Below are 14,983 nucleotides of genomic sequence, written 5' to 3'. Positions count from 1 at the left end.
AAAGAAACTAGAAGAGGTTCTAAGAATCATCATAAAACCAAAATAAAAAGTTTTAGGTTTTATGACGGTCGTCAAAACCTGTACAAGAGTAATTGGTCATCAGGGCATTCATTCGAATCCATTTGATTTAAAAATGTTACCTAGGAGTATATATAAATTTCAAAAAGTTATCTTCTCCGGAGTATCGTACTCAAATTAATGCTCATTATTTTAAGAATTTTTCTAACTATCTGGTACAATCTTCAAAAAAAAACACATTCTTAAATTCTTCTAGAAGTTCTTTGACGTTATGGATTTCGGAGGCATTTCATAAAGTTTCAAAGAATGCTTGTTTGTTTCCAGAGACGTTACGGAGGTATTACAAAGGCGTTTTCGGGAGTTTTTGGAGGGTTTTAGATGCATTACTTGGACTTCGAGGGGATTTTAGGGGGATTTTGGAAGCTTCAGAGGATTTTCGGCTAGTTTCAAAGACATTACAGAGGCGTTCCAGAAGGGATTTTTGGGGTTTCGGAGAATCTCATGCACTTTTCTTGGGGTTCGATCGCATTTCAGGTATTGTGCCTTGAAACACCCCTAAAAGTCCACTTGAAACATTCTGAAACTCCCTGAAACCACCTAAAACGCCTCTGAAACATCTCTGAAACGTTGAAACGCTCTGAAACGCATTGAAACGCCCCTGAAAGCCCTTTTCTACCGAATTCCGAGAGGAGTTCCACCGAATTCCGGGAGGAATTCCACCGAATTCTGGGAGGAATTCCACCGAATTCCAAAAGAAATTCCACCGAATTCCGGGAGGAATTCCACCGAATTCCGGGAGGAATTCCACCGAATTCCGGGAGGAATTCCACCGAATTCCGGGAGGAATTCCACCGAATTCCGGAAGGGAATTCCTCCGAATTCCGGGAGGAATTCTACCGAATTCCGGAAGGGAATTCCTCCGAATTCCGGAAGGGAATTCCTCCGAATTCCGGAAGGAAATTCCTCCGAATTCCGGAAGGGAATTCCTCCGAATTCCGGAAGGGAATTCCTCCGAATTCCGGAAGGGAATTCCTCCGAATTCCGGAAGGGAATTCCTCCGAATTCCGGAAGGGAATTCCTCCGAATTCCGGAAGGGAATTCCTCCGAATTCCGGAAGGGAATTCCTCCGAATTCCGGAAGGGAATTCCTCCGAATTCCGGAAGGGAATTCCTCCGAATTCCGGAAGGGAATTCCTCCGAATTCCGGAAGGGAATTCCTCCGAATTCCGGAAGTGAATTCCTCCGAATTCCGGAAGGGAATTCCTCTGAATTCCGGAAGGGAATTCCTCCGAATTCCGGAAGGGAATTCCTCCGAATTCCGGAAGGGAATTCCTCCGAATTCCGGAAGGGAATTCCTCCGAATTCCGGAAGGGAATTCCTCCGAATTCCGGAAGGGAATTCCTCCGAATTCCGGAAGGGAATTCCTTCGAATTCCGGAAGGGAATTCCTCCGAATTCCGGAAGGGAATTCCTCCGAATTCCGGAAGGGAATTCCTCCGAATTCCGGAAGGGAATTCCTCCGAATTCCGGAAGGGAATTCCTCCGAATTCCAGAAGGGAATTCCTCCGAATTCCGGAAGGGAATTCCTCCGAATTCCGGAAGGGAATTCCTCCGAATTCCGGAAGGGAATTCCTCCGAATTCCGGAAGGGAATTCCTCCGAATTCCGGAAGGAAATTCCTCCGAATTCCGGAAGGAAATTCCTCCGAATTCCGGAAGGAAATTCCTCCGAATTCCGGAAGGGAATTCCTCCGAATTCCGGAAGGGAATTCCTCCGAATTCCGGAAGGGAATTCCTCCGAATTCCGGAAGGGAATTCCTCCGAATTCCGGAAGGGAATTCCTCCGAATTCCGGAAGGGAATTCCTCCGAATTCCGGAATGGAATTCCTCCGAATTCCGGAAGGGAATTCCTTCGAATTCCGGAAGGGAATTCCTCCGAATTCCGGAAGGGAATTCCTCCGAATTCCGGAAGGGAATTCCTCCGAATTCCGGAAGGGAATTCCTCCGAATTCCGGAAGGGAATTCCTCCGAATTCCGGAAGGGAATTCCTCCGAATTCCGGAAGGGAATTCCTCCGAATTCCGGAAGGGAATTCCTCCGAATTCCGGAAGGGAATTCCTCCGAATTCCGGAAGGGAATTCCTCCGAATTCCGGAAGGGAATTCCTTCGAATTCCGGAAGGGAATTCCTCCGAATTCCGGAAGGGAATTCCTCCGAATTCCGGAAGGGAATTCCTCCGAATTCCGGAAGGGAATTCCTCCGAATTCCGGAAGGTAATTCCTCCGAATTCCAGAAGGGAATTCCTCCGAATTCCGAAAGGGAATTCCTCCGAATTCCGGAAGGGAATTCCTCCGAATTCCGGAAGGGAATTCCTCCGAATTCCGGAAGGGAATTCCTCCGAATTCCGGAAGGGAATTCCTCCGAATTCCGGAAGGGAATTCCTCCGAATTCCGGAAGGGAATTCCTCCGAATTCCGGAAGGGAATTCCTCCGAATTCCGGAAGGGAATTCCTCCGAATTCCGGAAGGGAATTCCTCCGAATTCCGGAAGGGAATTCCTCCGAATTCCGGAAGGGAATTCCTCCGAATTCCGGAAGGGAATTCCTCCGAATTCCGGAAGGGAATTCCTCCGAATTCCGGAAGGGAATTCCTCCGAATTCCGGAAGGGAATTCCTCCGAATTCCGGAAGGGAATTCCTCCGAATTCCGGAAGGGAATTCCTCCGAATTCCGGAAGGGAATTCCCCCGAATTCCGGAAGGGAATTCCTCCGAATTCCGGAAGGGAATTCCTCCGAATTCCGGAAGGGAATTCCTCCGAATTCCGGAAGGGAATTCCTCCGAATTCCGGAAGGGAATTCCTCCGAATTCCGGAAGGGAATTCCTCCGAATTCCGGAAGGGAATTCCTCCGAATTCCGGAAGGGAATTCCTCCGAATTCCGGAAGGGAATTCCTCCGAATTCCGGAAGGGAATTCCTCCGAATTCCGGAAGGGAATTCCTCCGAATTCCGGAAGGGAATTCCTCCGAATTCCGGAAGGGAATTCCTCCGAATTCCGGAAGGGAATTCCTCCGAATTCCGGAAGGGAATTCCTCCGAATTCCGGAAGGGAATTCCTCCGAATTCCGGAAGGGAATTCCTCCGAATTCCGGAAGGGAATTCCTCCGAATTCCGGAAGGGAATTCCTCCGAATTCCGGAAGGGAATTCCTCCGAATTCCGGAAGGGAATTCCTCCGAATTCCGGAAGGGAATTCCTCCGAATTCCGGAAGGGAATTCCTCCGAATTCCGGAAGGGAATTCCTCCGAATTCCGGAAGGGAATTCCTCCGAATTCCGGAAGGGAATTCCTCCGAATTCCGGAAGGGAATTCCTCCGAATTCCGGAAGGGAATTCCTCCGAATTCCGGAAGGGAATTCCTCCGAATTCCGGAAGGGAATTCCTCCGAATTCCGAAAGGGAATTCCTCCAAATTCCGAAAGGGAATTCCTCCAAATTCCGAAAGGGAATTCCTCCGAATTCCGGAACGGAATTCCACCGAATTCCGGAACGGAATTCCACCGAATTCCGGGAGGAATTCTTCCGAATTCCGGAAGGAATTCTTCCGAATTCCGGAAAGAATTCTTCCGAATCCCGGAAGGAATTCTTCCGATTTTTTCCGAATTACGAAAACCAATTCTTCTGAATTCTGGAAGGAAATTCTTCCAAATTCCGGAAGGAAATAATTGCGAACTCTGGAAGGTAATTCTTCCGAATACCGTGAGGATATTTTTCAAAATTTTCTCCCGAACTTCGGTAGGAAAAGCTCCCGAATTTCGGAAGGTTTTTTTTTTTTTTTTTTAATAACGGAAGGAAAATATGATTAAATGTCCTAAATTTTGACCACCTGATTGCACGAATATCGTTCACAATCCAAGCAAATGTGCAATGGTTGATCTTACGAATTCCGGAAGGAAATTTTTCCGAATTTTGAAGAAGATTCTTCTGAATTGCAAAAGGATTTTTTTTTCGAATTCCGGACGGAAAATCTGATTAAATGTCGGTAATTTTGACCACCTGATTGCATGACAGTCGTTCATAATCCAAGCAAGCAAATGTGCAATGGTTGATCTCACTCTTGACTGATTGGATCTCCGGGTTGGCGTAGGTTGGTAGGCGCAGGCAGGTAATGAATGAGTCAAGCACGTCGTCGTGCCACACAGCCCTAGCGGGAACCGACCGATGATTAATGGAGCGAATAAAAGGCGAGCAGGGCTGCTGCCCAGGCCGAGCGTCCAAAGGGAGCTCAGTAGTGGAACCTAACGCAAACAATTCGTGCGCCCGGGTCAATTGGTGTTATCCGTGCACTCACTCGTCGGCGATGCTTGAACTGAGAAGTGGTCAATTCAAACGAAAGCAACCTGCAATTTCGCGCACTGGCTGAGCCTTCAAGTCAGCTCCCGGCTTTTGATTCCTTTTACTTTCGACAATTTATGATTCGATCACAAAGGGTCGCACTTTCTCCCCGGCTATGTGGCAGATAACTGGCGCCAAACGTCGGAGACCCGCGCTTATAGTATTGCGGTGGTAATCGCTTTACCAGGAGGCACATGTTAATTCGTGATTCCACCGCACAGTGACGACGACGAGGTGCATAGAAATGTTTAGCTCAACATCCATCGCGCGCGCTTGAACGATAATTGAAATTAGCTTTTCCTTGTTTCCTTAATGCTCCATGAAGAAAAACTTCTCCAGCGCTTTCGACGCCCCTTTCCAGGTTGGGTTGTCCTCGGGACAGCACCACCGTCAACATCGAGGGTGAGTGGTATCCATTCTCTGCGCGGAGAAGTGCCTCTACCTATTAAGATTAACAAAGTGATTACACGTTATTAGAGGCAATTAAAACTCTCCACAGTGCAGTGCAGGCAGGCTGAGACGAACGAGAGGAGAAAACTTCGTTAGGTCGTCCCTTCGGAAGGATTCCTGTGCTCCACAGTGGAAAGCCAGAGGTTCGTCTTTGTTCTGCTGCTTACAAAAAGGTGAGGGAGGGATGCTGATGCGAGGGGAAAGGCTAAATCAATTACACCTTGGCAGGAAGGCGAAGGCCTCATCCGTGGGCATCATAATTTCCCTTCGCATTTCCTGTAAATATTTACGTAAGGTTAGAGGAATTCATAGAAAATCTACGCATTAAAGAGCAATCATCGTGCCTGGGAGGATGATTCATCTTTTGATTGATCTATCTCATCGCTTGACTCATCGGAGCACACATTCTGAATTATGATTCAGATTTGATACGAACCGGCGGAGGGTGGTCGTCGGTGATTACGTTCTTTACTCGTTAGTTGGTGGAATTATGCCATTGTTAGCATTGCTGAAAATATTTAACTCGAATAGGTCTCCTGCCGAGGCAGTTCTGATTCCGTTCGGACGAGTCAGCATAAAAGCACTAGAGCGAAACGGAGCACACCTGCGTTGCTTATAGAGGGGTATGTCTAATCTTTGAGAGAACAAAGCCAAATTCCACCGCCCTCGGTGCGATAATTGCGAGGGCTACTGTATCGGTTTCCCTGGGAGTGAAACTATTGTTTGATTATGCATTGTCGAACTTTCTACGTAGTACCGTATTACAGAGCAACGTTTTATAAATGAAAGATTTGCTTATCCGTGCTGTGTAGCACTTTTGTTCTCTCTAAATCGTTTCTCAAGCATTTTTACCTTGGGATGACTTGCAGAGGTCCTCCATAATTCTCAAATAAACTTTCTTTAGAGAATGAAAGAGGTTTATAGATGTGTTTCTTCAGATATATCGTAGGTATTATCCAACGTATTCGTCCAGGAATAGCTTATAAGATAACTTCAGAAATAGCTTCCAGGTACTCCTACAAAAAAGCTCTAGAATTTCTTCCAGGAGTTTTCAAAGGTGGATATTTTTATGGAATTTCTTAAGACAAACCTCTAGGCTTTTCTTAAAAAATCCTTCAGGGATTCCTTAACCTTTTGGAGCCGTTTTTTTTTTCGCCGCTGTCGACGCAACCTCGCTGGTGTTGAACACGTTTGTTATGCTCGGTTTCATCGCCGGGGTCATATATGACCCCTCCGGCTCTAAAGGGTTAAAGAGTTCTACCCCAAGAAACATTTTTCAGTCAAATAGGCTAGAAGAGGTACTAAGAATCATCATAAAACCAAAACAAAAGGTATTAGCTTTTATGACGGTTCTAAAAACCTGTACTAGACTAATTGGTCATCAAAATGTTACTTGGGACAGTAATTTATGTACAATTTCTGGAAGAACTTCTGAAAAATCTCTGGAGCTGTATCTGAATAAATTTTGTAGTGATCTCTAAAGACATTCTTAGAGATACTTTTGATGGAATCACAAGAGCATTGTTGATAAATAATCCTTGTAAGAATTTATGCAGAAATCACTGAAGGAATTTCTCAAAGTAATCTTGAAAAAATCCTAGGAAGAATTTTCTGAGGAAGATTTTGTAAATAAATTTTTAGAAAGTTTCTGAAAAACTCATTGGAAGAGCTTTTGAGAAAATTCACTGCCGAAATTCCTGAAAACAAAACAAAACTGTGAAGAAGTTTCTACCGGACTGCTGCCTAAAGTGTTAGCTTGAACCTCTAATTCGATGAACGTATGAGTGCACTTCAGCCAATCTCTATATTTGGGTGCAAGTATTTTTGATTCAGTTGAATTCCTTTAAAACTCCTAGAAAGTATTATTCAATGAATCGCGGAGAACTATCCGGAGAATTTTCAGGAAAGTTCTTGAAGGAATCCGAAGAGGAATTTCTCATCAACTTCCTTAACAAACTTCTCTGGAAATCCTTGGTGGAATTCCTAGTAAAAAGAAATTCGAATTTACAGGAAATTTTCTGGAGAAATCGTTTAATAAAAAAGTTGGAGGATTTTCTGAAATTATTCTTGGAAAAATCTATGACAGAATTTCTGAAAAAAGATCCTGAACACCTGAAGTTCGAATTCCTTGAGTAATTTCTGAAAATATTTTGGAAGAAATCAATAGAAAATTTTCTTGGACTTTAAATCCTTCGGCGAATTTAGGGAGGAATCTCATAAAAGGCATTTTTTTAAAGAAATCTACAGGAAAATTTCTAGAAGAATTTCTGGAAGAATTTCGAAAAGAATTCTTGTACGTATTTCTTTGGAGATTTTTAGGGAAATCCCTTTAAAGGTTTTTCAGAAGAACTTTTGAAGAAATATCGGAAGAATCGTCCAAGGGAAATGCCTAAGGAAATTAGAGAAAAAGTTCTAAAGCGATGCTTGGAGGATGCTAAAAAAATATAAACGAATGCTTTCCGATAGAAATTCCTGGGGAATTTTCTTAATGTTTCCATGGAGCAATATCGGAAGGAATCCCGAAAAGTTTTTTTTTTTATAAAAATTAGGGATTAGGGTCTTGTACCATTTGGGCAGGTGTAGCTATTTTGGGCACTTGCTGCTATAACTAAGCCAATTTCAAACCGATTGATTTGAATTTTTGTACAGAGTTAGATACAGTACGTGCCTACCTCTATACAAAAATTCAAATTAATCGGTTTGAAATTGACTTAGTTATAGCAGCAAGTGCCCAAAATAGGTACACCTGTCCAAATGGTACAAGACCCTATTTCTAAATAAAATCTAAGAAAAATTCAAATTTCTGAGAAATTTAATTTAAGAATTTCTGGAGGATTTCTCAGAGAATCTCCGCAGGAATTCATGACAGAATATTTTGATTTCCTGTAATGAATTTCTGAAGATATGATTTAGTTTCTCACAGCGCCAGAGATAATTTCCTTTTTTACCTTTGATTATAATTAAGGGCCCGCGGAGAAATTTCAGGAGGAGTTTGTGAGGTAATCGTTTAATAAATTTCTCAAGAAAGCCTTGACAAGTTTTGGTTAGAATCCGCGAAATATTTCTTTTGTTACCGGGGATTTTTGAAGAAATGTTTGGAAGAAGTTCTAGTACCGTAAAGTTGTCTTGCGCACTTATGAGGGAATAAAAAAAACCAGAGGTAACTTATTTTTGAATTTCCAAAGGAATAGCCGAGGAAGTTCCCTGAGCTGGGTTTTTAAAAATATAAAATAATTCAGGAATTCTCAAAAGAGTTGCAAAGGAATTGCCGAAGGAATGACAAAAAATAGGTGACAAAATTCCCATGGAAATTACTGAGCTCATTATAAAAGAATTATCTATAGAATTAGAAAAAGAATAGCTGAAAGAATTCTTGAATAAAACAACCGAAGTAATTCTTAACAAAAAAATGCATGAGTAACTTCAAAAACGCAAAGTGATGCCACAGTATCCCCAAAAAAAGCAGTTTCCTAAAGGAATTTTCAGTTAAATTACAAAACAGTAGACAATTTCTTTGTGAACCCTTCAATAACTATTTTAAAAGCTTGTTCGACGATTTGTTCGGAAACTTATTCGACAGTTGAGGAATTACCTACGACAATTGCTTGCTTTGGGAATTCCCTTGAATTTCTTTTGAATGTGTCTGGAAATTCTTTTGCAGTGGATTTTTTTTGGCAGTCTCTTTGGGAATTGGTTGCGTACCTTCTTACCAATTTTCTCATGCCATTCTTCCAGCATTTCCTTTAAGAATATCGGCAATTTTTTAAAAAGTTTCAAAAATCTCTTAACAATTATTTGTCAATTGTTCCGGAACTTCTACGACAAATATTAATCATTCCTGTGGTTTCCTGAACAATTTCTTTGTGAACTTTTTCGGTATTTTTTTTTATATTTCTTCTGCAGCCTATTTAGAAACTTCATCAGCAAATCGTTTGGGAATTTCTCTTGCAAAGCTTTTGGATAGTTCTTTGTAAATTTCTTTGAAATTTCGCTCATTCACTTAGGAATTTCACCAGAAATTTTTTAGCAACTGCTCTGAAGAATTTGTTTGTAATATCTTTCGGTAGTTCCTTTGGAAAAGTCTTCTAAAACTTATTTCTTGTTTTAGAAACTTCCCAAGTAACAATGAATGCTGAACAGTGATTGATTAATGGTGTCAGTGGCTGAACATAATGACATGGCTGAATATTGGTCTGCAGTGTGGCTTGTTCCTTGGTCAACCTCTTTAATAATCAATACACAGATGGCCAAATATCAAGTTTAATAGAATATTCTTCATCTGTGTTATCAGCTTTGATACATATACCAACATGCAGAATTAATCATCTGTTGTACAACCTTAAATCAAATGTTTTTAACAGCTAACCCAAGCATGTTTTTGCTAAGCCAACATCGCTTGTTCAGCCTTAATACAGGCTTAGTTCAACTTATGCTTTTGACTATGCAGACACAATAAGTAATGCTCTTGTTATCGATCATACGTACACAATTAGGTGTGGTGTAGGTGGTAAGGTGAGTGACTATAAATCCGGAGGTTCAAGATCACTATCAAATTTTCGTGATTTGTGCCAACGTAAGAACAGTAACGACATTCACAATACGCGCGACGTAAGACGAGACATAACACTTTTAGTTCTTACAATCGTTTGTAAGAACTTAGAAGTGTTATGTTTCATCTCACGTCCCGCGTATTGTGAATGTTGGAGATCAATTCCCAGTTTTCCCATAGATTAATTTATACAATCCAAAACATCTCCTCTCGAAATCTAAGCAGCTAATGGTAAAAATAGACTCACGAAAATGTGTATATTTTTATTTTTACACAATTAGAATTATTAATTGATCACTGATTAAGCGCATACTTAGCCCTAAAACAGTCTATCAAAAAACCTCAAATGAGCTAAAGGTTGAATAAAATCACCAAAATTAAATGCTAAAGAGCTGTATAAATGATTATACCTCTTGTGCTAAGGTTTTGTTCAAATGAAGGCAGATTTAAAATAGTTGGAGAAACGTTTGTACAGCATCAAATTGTTACTTTGGTTCTTCAGCAGTTCTTTTGAGAATTGTTCTAAATAAATTCATTGGCAATACTAATGGCAATTCCGGAGGCAATTTCTCATATTTATGTATAGAAATTTTTTCGACAGCTAACATAAAAAAATATTTGTTTTAAAAATCAATTCGTGATTTTTATATCCCTCTGGCATTTTTCCCTTATTCGTTTGAAATTCTTCCGATTATTCCTTTGCAAATTCCTTCAGAAATCACTTTAAAGATTCTTGGAGTTCCAAAGAAATGCCTGAGAGAATTTCAAAGAAATTCCCGAGAAATTACTCTAAAGAGATGTTAAAAGTGATTGAAACGGAATTCCCAAAATAGTTTCGAAAGGAATTGCCGAAGGAATATCTTAAGAAATAAGTGAAAGAAGTTCTATAGGAGTCGATGAGCTAATGTTGAATGAATTATCCAATGAATTCGAAAAAGAATTGTTGAAGAATACCCAAAATGATGCCAAAATAATTATTGAAAGAATTTCCAGAGATATTTTCAAAGTAATTTCACAAGAAACTGACTGGGAATATCTTAAGCAAAACCCAAAGGGAGCTATTTCCATAAGGAATTTCCAAACAAATTACAAACGAGTTACCGAAGGAATTGAAAAAAAAAAATGTCGATATGATTTTTGGATATGGACTACCGAAAAAAAATTAAAACCAAATAAAGAAAAAAAAATCACCTCTGAGTTAGATTTTCTATCATGTGTTGGTTTTGCTAACTTGATTGATGGAATCTTAGTTATACGATAAGATATACAATGTCTTCCGCATTATCAAAGTTACTCCGCTTTACGGCAAATGAATGTTTTTTTTATTCATTTTTATTCTTCAACCACTTAACCGAATTTACAGCTCTTTTGTCCACTGCGTGAGCGATTCCAATTGGCGACTGCGCTTACACTTTGTACTGCGCCTATATGTATTCTATTCTAATTCTACTATATCGAACTGGTTGCCGTTGCGCTGCTGTCACTTTTCTATCCTATCCATGGGTAGAATGATGAGCACGAGGAGGATGTTGATGTATGGCACGTGTTCCTTCTCCAGTCCGATTGGAATCCATTATGAGTTGCCGTTAGCCGATATCCAGGTTTCCGGGTCCGTTAGAGCATATGCTCAGAAGAGGGTCAGGTGTCAGCCGCTCTCGGAGGAAAGAGCAACTGACGAAAAATTGTAAGTTTCGGGGCTGGGATCGAGCCCATGACCATCCACTTATGAAGTGAACGTGTAGCCACTACGCTGCTACGGGCCCCGGCATTTTATTTTTTTTTTTACTTATTCGTTTAGAACTTCGAGCCGAAATTATTTGTTGTTTTTACAATATTTTCACATTTTCACATTTTGCAATATTCACTACCTTAATGCTATGTTAGTTTGGGAAGCCGAAGTACTGGCGACTGTTTCGAGGTTGGGGATGAAATAATAAAATTGGGAAGGAGGGAATAAGTGGTCTTAACCTTCCGTAACTCGCGCGGTTGGCTACCTGCGTCAGCACCACACTGTAGCGGAGTACAAAAAGCGAGTTTTTTTCAACGTGTTGTACAAAATACAACAGCGCGATTACTCGAGGGTTAAATAAAATTATTTGCTAACTTATACTAAAAACATTGATGGGACAAAATGTCCTGATCTGAAACGGAAACAAAAAAGAATGGGCTTTATCGGTGGACAACGACAAGAAGAAGACAAACGGGAAGGGGAGGGGGAGCAACAGGCAGGGACGGCAGCAAAACCAAATGGCGGACAACGAAAACAAGGGACGTACTACATCAAACTCTGACATCAACACGTTTCAAAAACTGATATATGAGATTCATGTATTCCAAATCAAGGCCCACCAACACTAACGAGTTTCTGTTGTTTTCCTCGGACCCGGAGAATTTCATGCAGCTCAGATCTGACCTCACGATGCTCATCGCATCCCCACACTACATGTTCGATATCTTGGTAAGCCTCGCCGCAGGCACAGAAATTGCTTCTTGAGAGCCCAATACGGAAGAGATATGTGTTTAACAAATAGTGTTTGGACATCAGCCGACACATTACACGAATGAAATCGCGGCTTGAATCCAAACCTTTGAACCATGGCTTTTTCGACACCTGTGGAATGATGGAGTGCAACCATCTACCCATCTCTCCATCACTCCATTTGTGTTGCCAGTTGATTAAGGTCTCCTGACGGGCCAATGCAAAGAATTCGTCGAAGGCGATTTGACGCTCGTAAATATCGCCTTCGCTAGCGCCCACCTTAGCCAGTGAGTCCGCTTTCTCATTGCCCGGAATCGAGCAATGTGAAGGGACCCAAGCTATGGTGATGGTGTATGAGCGTTTGGACAAAGCACTCAAGACCTGGCGTATTCCATTCAGGAAGTACGCCGAGTGCTTCATCAGTTACTTTGACCGAACAGTCTCCAGAGAACTTAGACTGTCGGTAAAAATGAAGTAGTGCTCAGGTGGAAGAGTGCTAATGTACTCTAAGGAATGTGTTTTTTGTCTGTTTTATTTTTAAGTAATTTTATATTTACTTTTATAATGATATCTGCCTTTACATACCCTACTCTGCTTTTTTTACATGTGAGGTTCTCTTCAAGATCTACGAATAGTCCCAATTACCTTACATCTAGAGCCCATATAGCCGAGGCGGTAAACGCACGGGTATTCAGCATGACCATGCTGAGGGTGACGGGTTCTATTCCCGGTCGGTCCAGGATCTTTTCGTAAAGGAAATTTCCTTGACTTCCTTGAGCATAGAGTATCTTCGTGCCTGCCACACGATATACACATGCAAAATGGTCATTGGCAGAGGAAGCTCTCAGTTAATAACTGTGGAAGTGCTCATAGAAGCTGAGAAGCAGGCTTTGTCCCAATGAGGACGTTACGCCAAGAAGAGAGAGAGAGAGAGAGACCTTACATCTCCTCAACTAAAGGTTGTCTAAGACTTGTTCGTTCAACACACATGAACGTAAATCGCAATCGCAACTGTACAAAGACCCACCCACGCCACCAGAAAAAAGCTCTCCCCAGTAAGTCACGGTTCTCATCGTAAATAAATAATAATAAATAATTATTGTTTAGTCCCTCCAGTGCAGTGCGCGGTCCCAAGCAGCCCACCGCGATGACCAAAAAAGCGCTACGGTAATCATTTTTGCCACCGCACATGGTCACATTGTTGTGACTGACTGGGACTCCACTGCCAAACCACGAGCGACCATGTGTCAAGGGGGCAACAGAGAAAAAAATGTGAAGGTCTCTCCCAGCCCAGCGGGGTGACAAACAGCCCCGAGTCAAGCAACGCCACGCCGCGCGCTGTAATAATAAACATCTCGCGCGGCCGCATCAGTTGTTGGTGGACTTTATGTCAGTTACCGTTTCGGGCTTATTTGAATACCGCGAACCGCGCTCCCATGACGATTGATCGCTGCTGCTAGGTTAGTTGCCACAGGCTGAGATGAACAATAGCCCCGGCTTGGGGTGAAAGTGAGAGCTTCCCCAAATAAAAGCAATTTCCTTTTGATAGACAGGTCAACAATGTTGTCTTTTTTCGACGGAACTTGACCGAAATGTTAGTTGATTATCTTCCAAATTGGTTGAAGCGCGTTTCTTCGGTGAGTCACTTCCCCAGAGCCAGAATGTGTTCCAATCAGCGCAAAAAGTGCACAACGTAATTGCACGACTCCCAACGCGTCCGGTCGTTTATTGTGAAACTCGATCTCTCCGTCCGTCCGTCGTTGTTGGTATGGTAGCCCACGTTGTTGCACACAGTTCTGATTCTGAGCTAATCTCGTTACACCTTTCTCGCTTCATCGCTTCTTTCCGCCCCCACCGCTGCTGATTCACGATGGATTCCACAAACAATTACCCTAAGCTGCAATTCTCCGTTTTCACGATTACAAAGTTTATATCGGATAGCAGTTTAACCAAGCGCAAAAGAGCAGCAACAGATAGCTCCCCATCGCCAGTCAGACACCCCACTCGGGTTACTGATTCCCGCCCGAGCCCAGTCCCCAAAGTCAGTGTAGCCGATTGTTGGTCAAGTGTAAGACAAAACTTTAAATGTTTTTGTAATTGAATCCCATTCATCCATCTTCTGCCGTCATCCTCTGCCACACCGTCCTCATCGCTCCAAAGTCAGTGTTCGTTGTGTTCGTCGACGAACACTTATAATCTTGAGTACCAGCTCCGGGTGAAACGTGCGCGCTTTTCGTCGCTCGCGGAATGGTGGCCGGCTAGTGCGGGAGAAAGGAGCCAAAGTCAAGCCAATTTGTTGCTCGAACGCTTGACCGGTCTAGTTTCTGTACCATTGGAGAAAGAGCTCCCCACCCGGTTAAATATAGAACCACCACCGACCGGCTCCGGCTAAGTAAATGTCATCGGAAACTGATCCGTGGGGTGTGGTCTCTGATTTCAACGAGCTTGTTTCGGGTTGGTTCTTCAGAATGTCGTCGTCGTCGTCGTTGTCATTGGGGTATCCTCTTGGTGACGGAGGTAAGTGAGCGTTATTGACACACTGAGAATGAAATGGATAGTTGACAATTTCAGCACTTTTCGGTAAGACTGAACCGGAAGCGCGTTTCAGCTGAAAAGTAAACCGAATAACATTCTAGCTGCCAATATAACTAGCAGAAATATTTCCTTCTTTTAATCGTAGGGTATCCTTTCTAGTTTTTCCATTCAGGGATTAGTTGGCGTTGAATCTGGGAATATTTTGTCAAAGATTTTTCCTTCTTTGAATCATGGGCTGTTCTTTCGAGGTACACTGATATAAGAAACAGTGGCATGATCACTTAAGTTCATCATACCTTTTTCGGCCAAACGGCATTCGGCCAAACGGCATTCGGCCAAACGGCATTCGGCCAAACGACCCTTTCGGCCAACCGGCAGGAATTTTTCATGTGTTCTGTTGAAAAATTCGATAAAGATTCTTTCAGAAAACATTCCAAGGAGTTCTTCACAAATTCTTCCATTGATTCTTCAGAAAATCCTCCAGAGATTCCTTCAGATGTTTTCTCAGGAACTTTTTCAGGACTTTCTCCAAGGATGCCTTTGAGAAGTCTTCAACGGATTCCTTCAGAAATATTT

The 14,983-nt window shown here is 42.2% G+C and overlaps 1 protein-coding gene across 3 annotated transcripts in view; it reads left to right on the top strand.

The window, feature by feature from the left end:
* LOC109433484 (fasciclin-3) overlaps positions 1 to 14,983 on the top strand; it is a 381,470-nt gene that overhangs the window by 46,739 nt on the left and 319,748 nt on the right. The window lies entirely within an intron of this gene.

Source organism: Aedes albopictus, chromosome 3 (genome assembly GCF_035046485.1).
Source record: "Aedes albopictus strain Foshan chromosome 3, AalbF5, whole genome shotgun sequence".
NCBI classification, from domain to species: Eukaryota; Metazoa; Arthropoda; class Insecta; order Diptera; family Culicidae; genus Aedes; species Aedes albopictus.
Note: the sequence above shows the minus strand (reverse complement) of the source record. Positions and strands in the feature narration are given on the sequence as shown.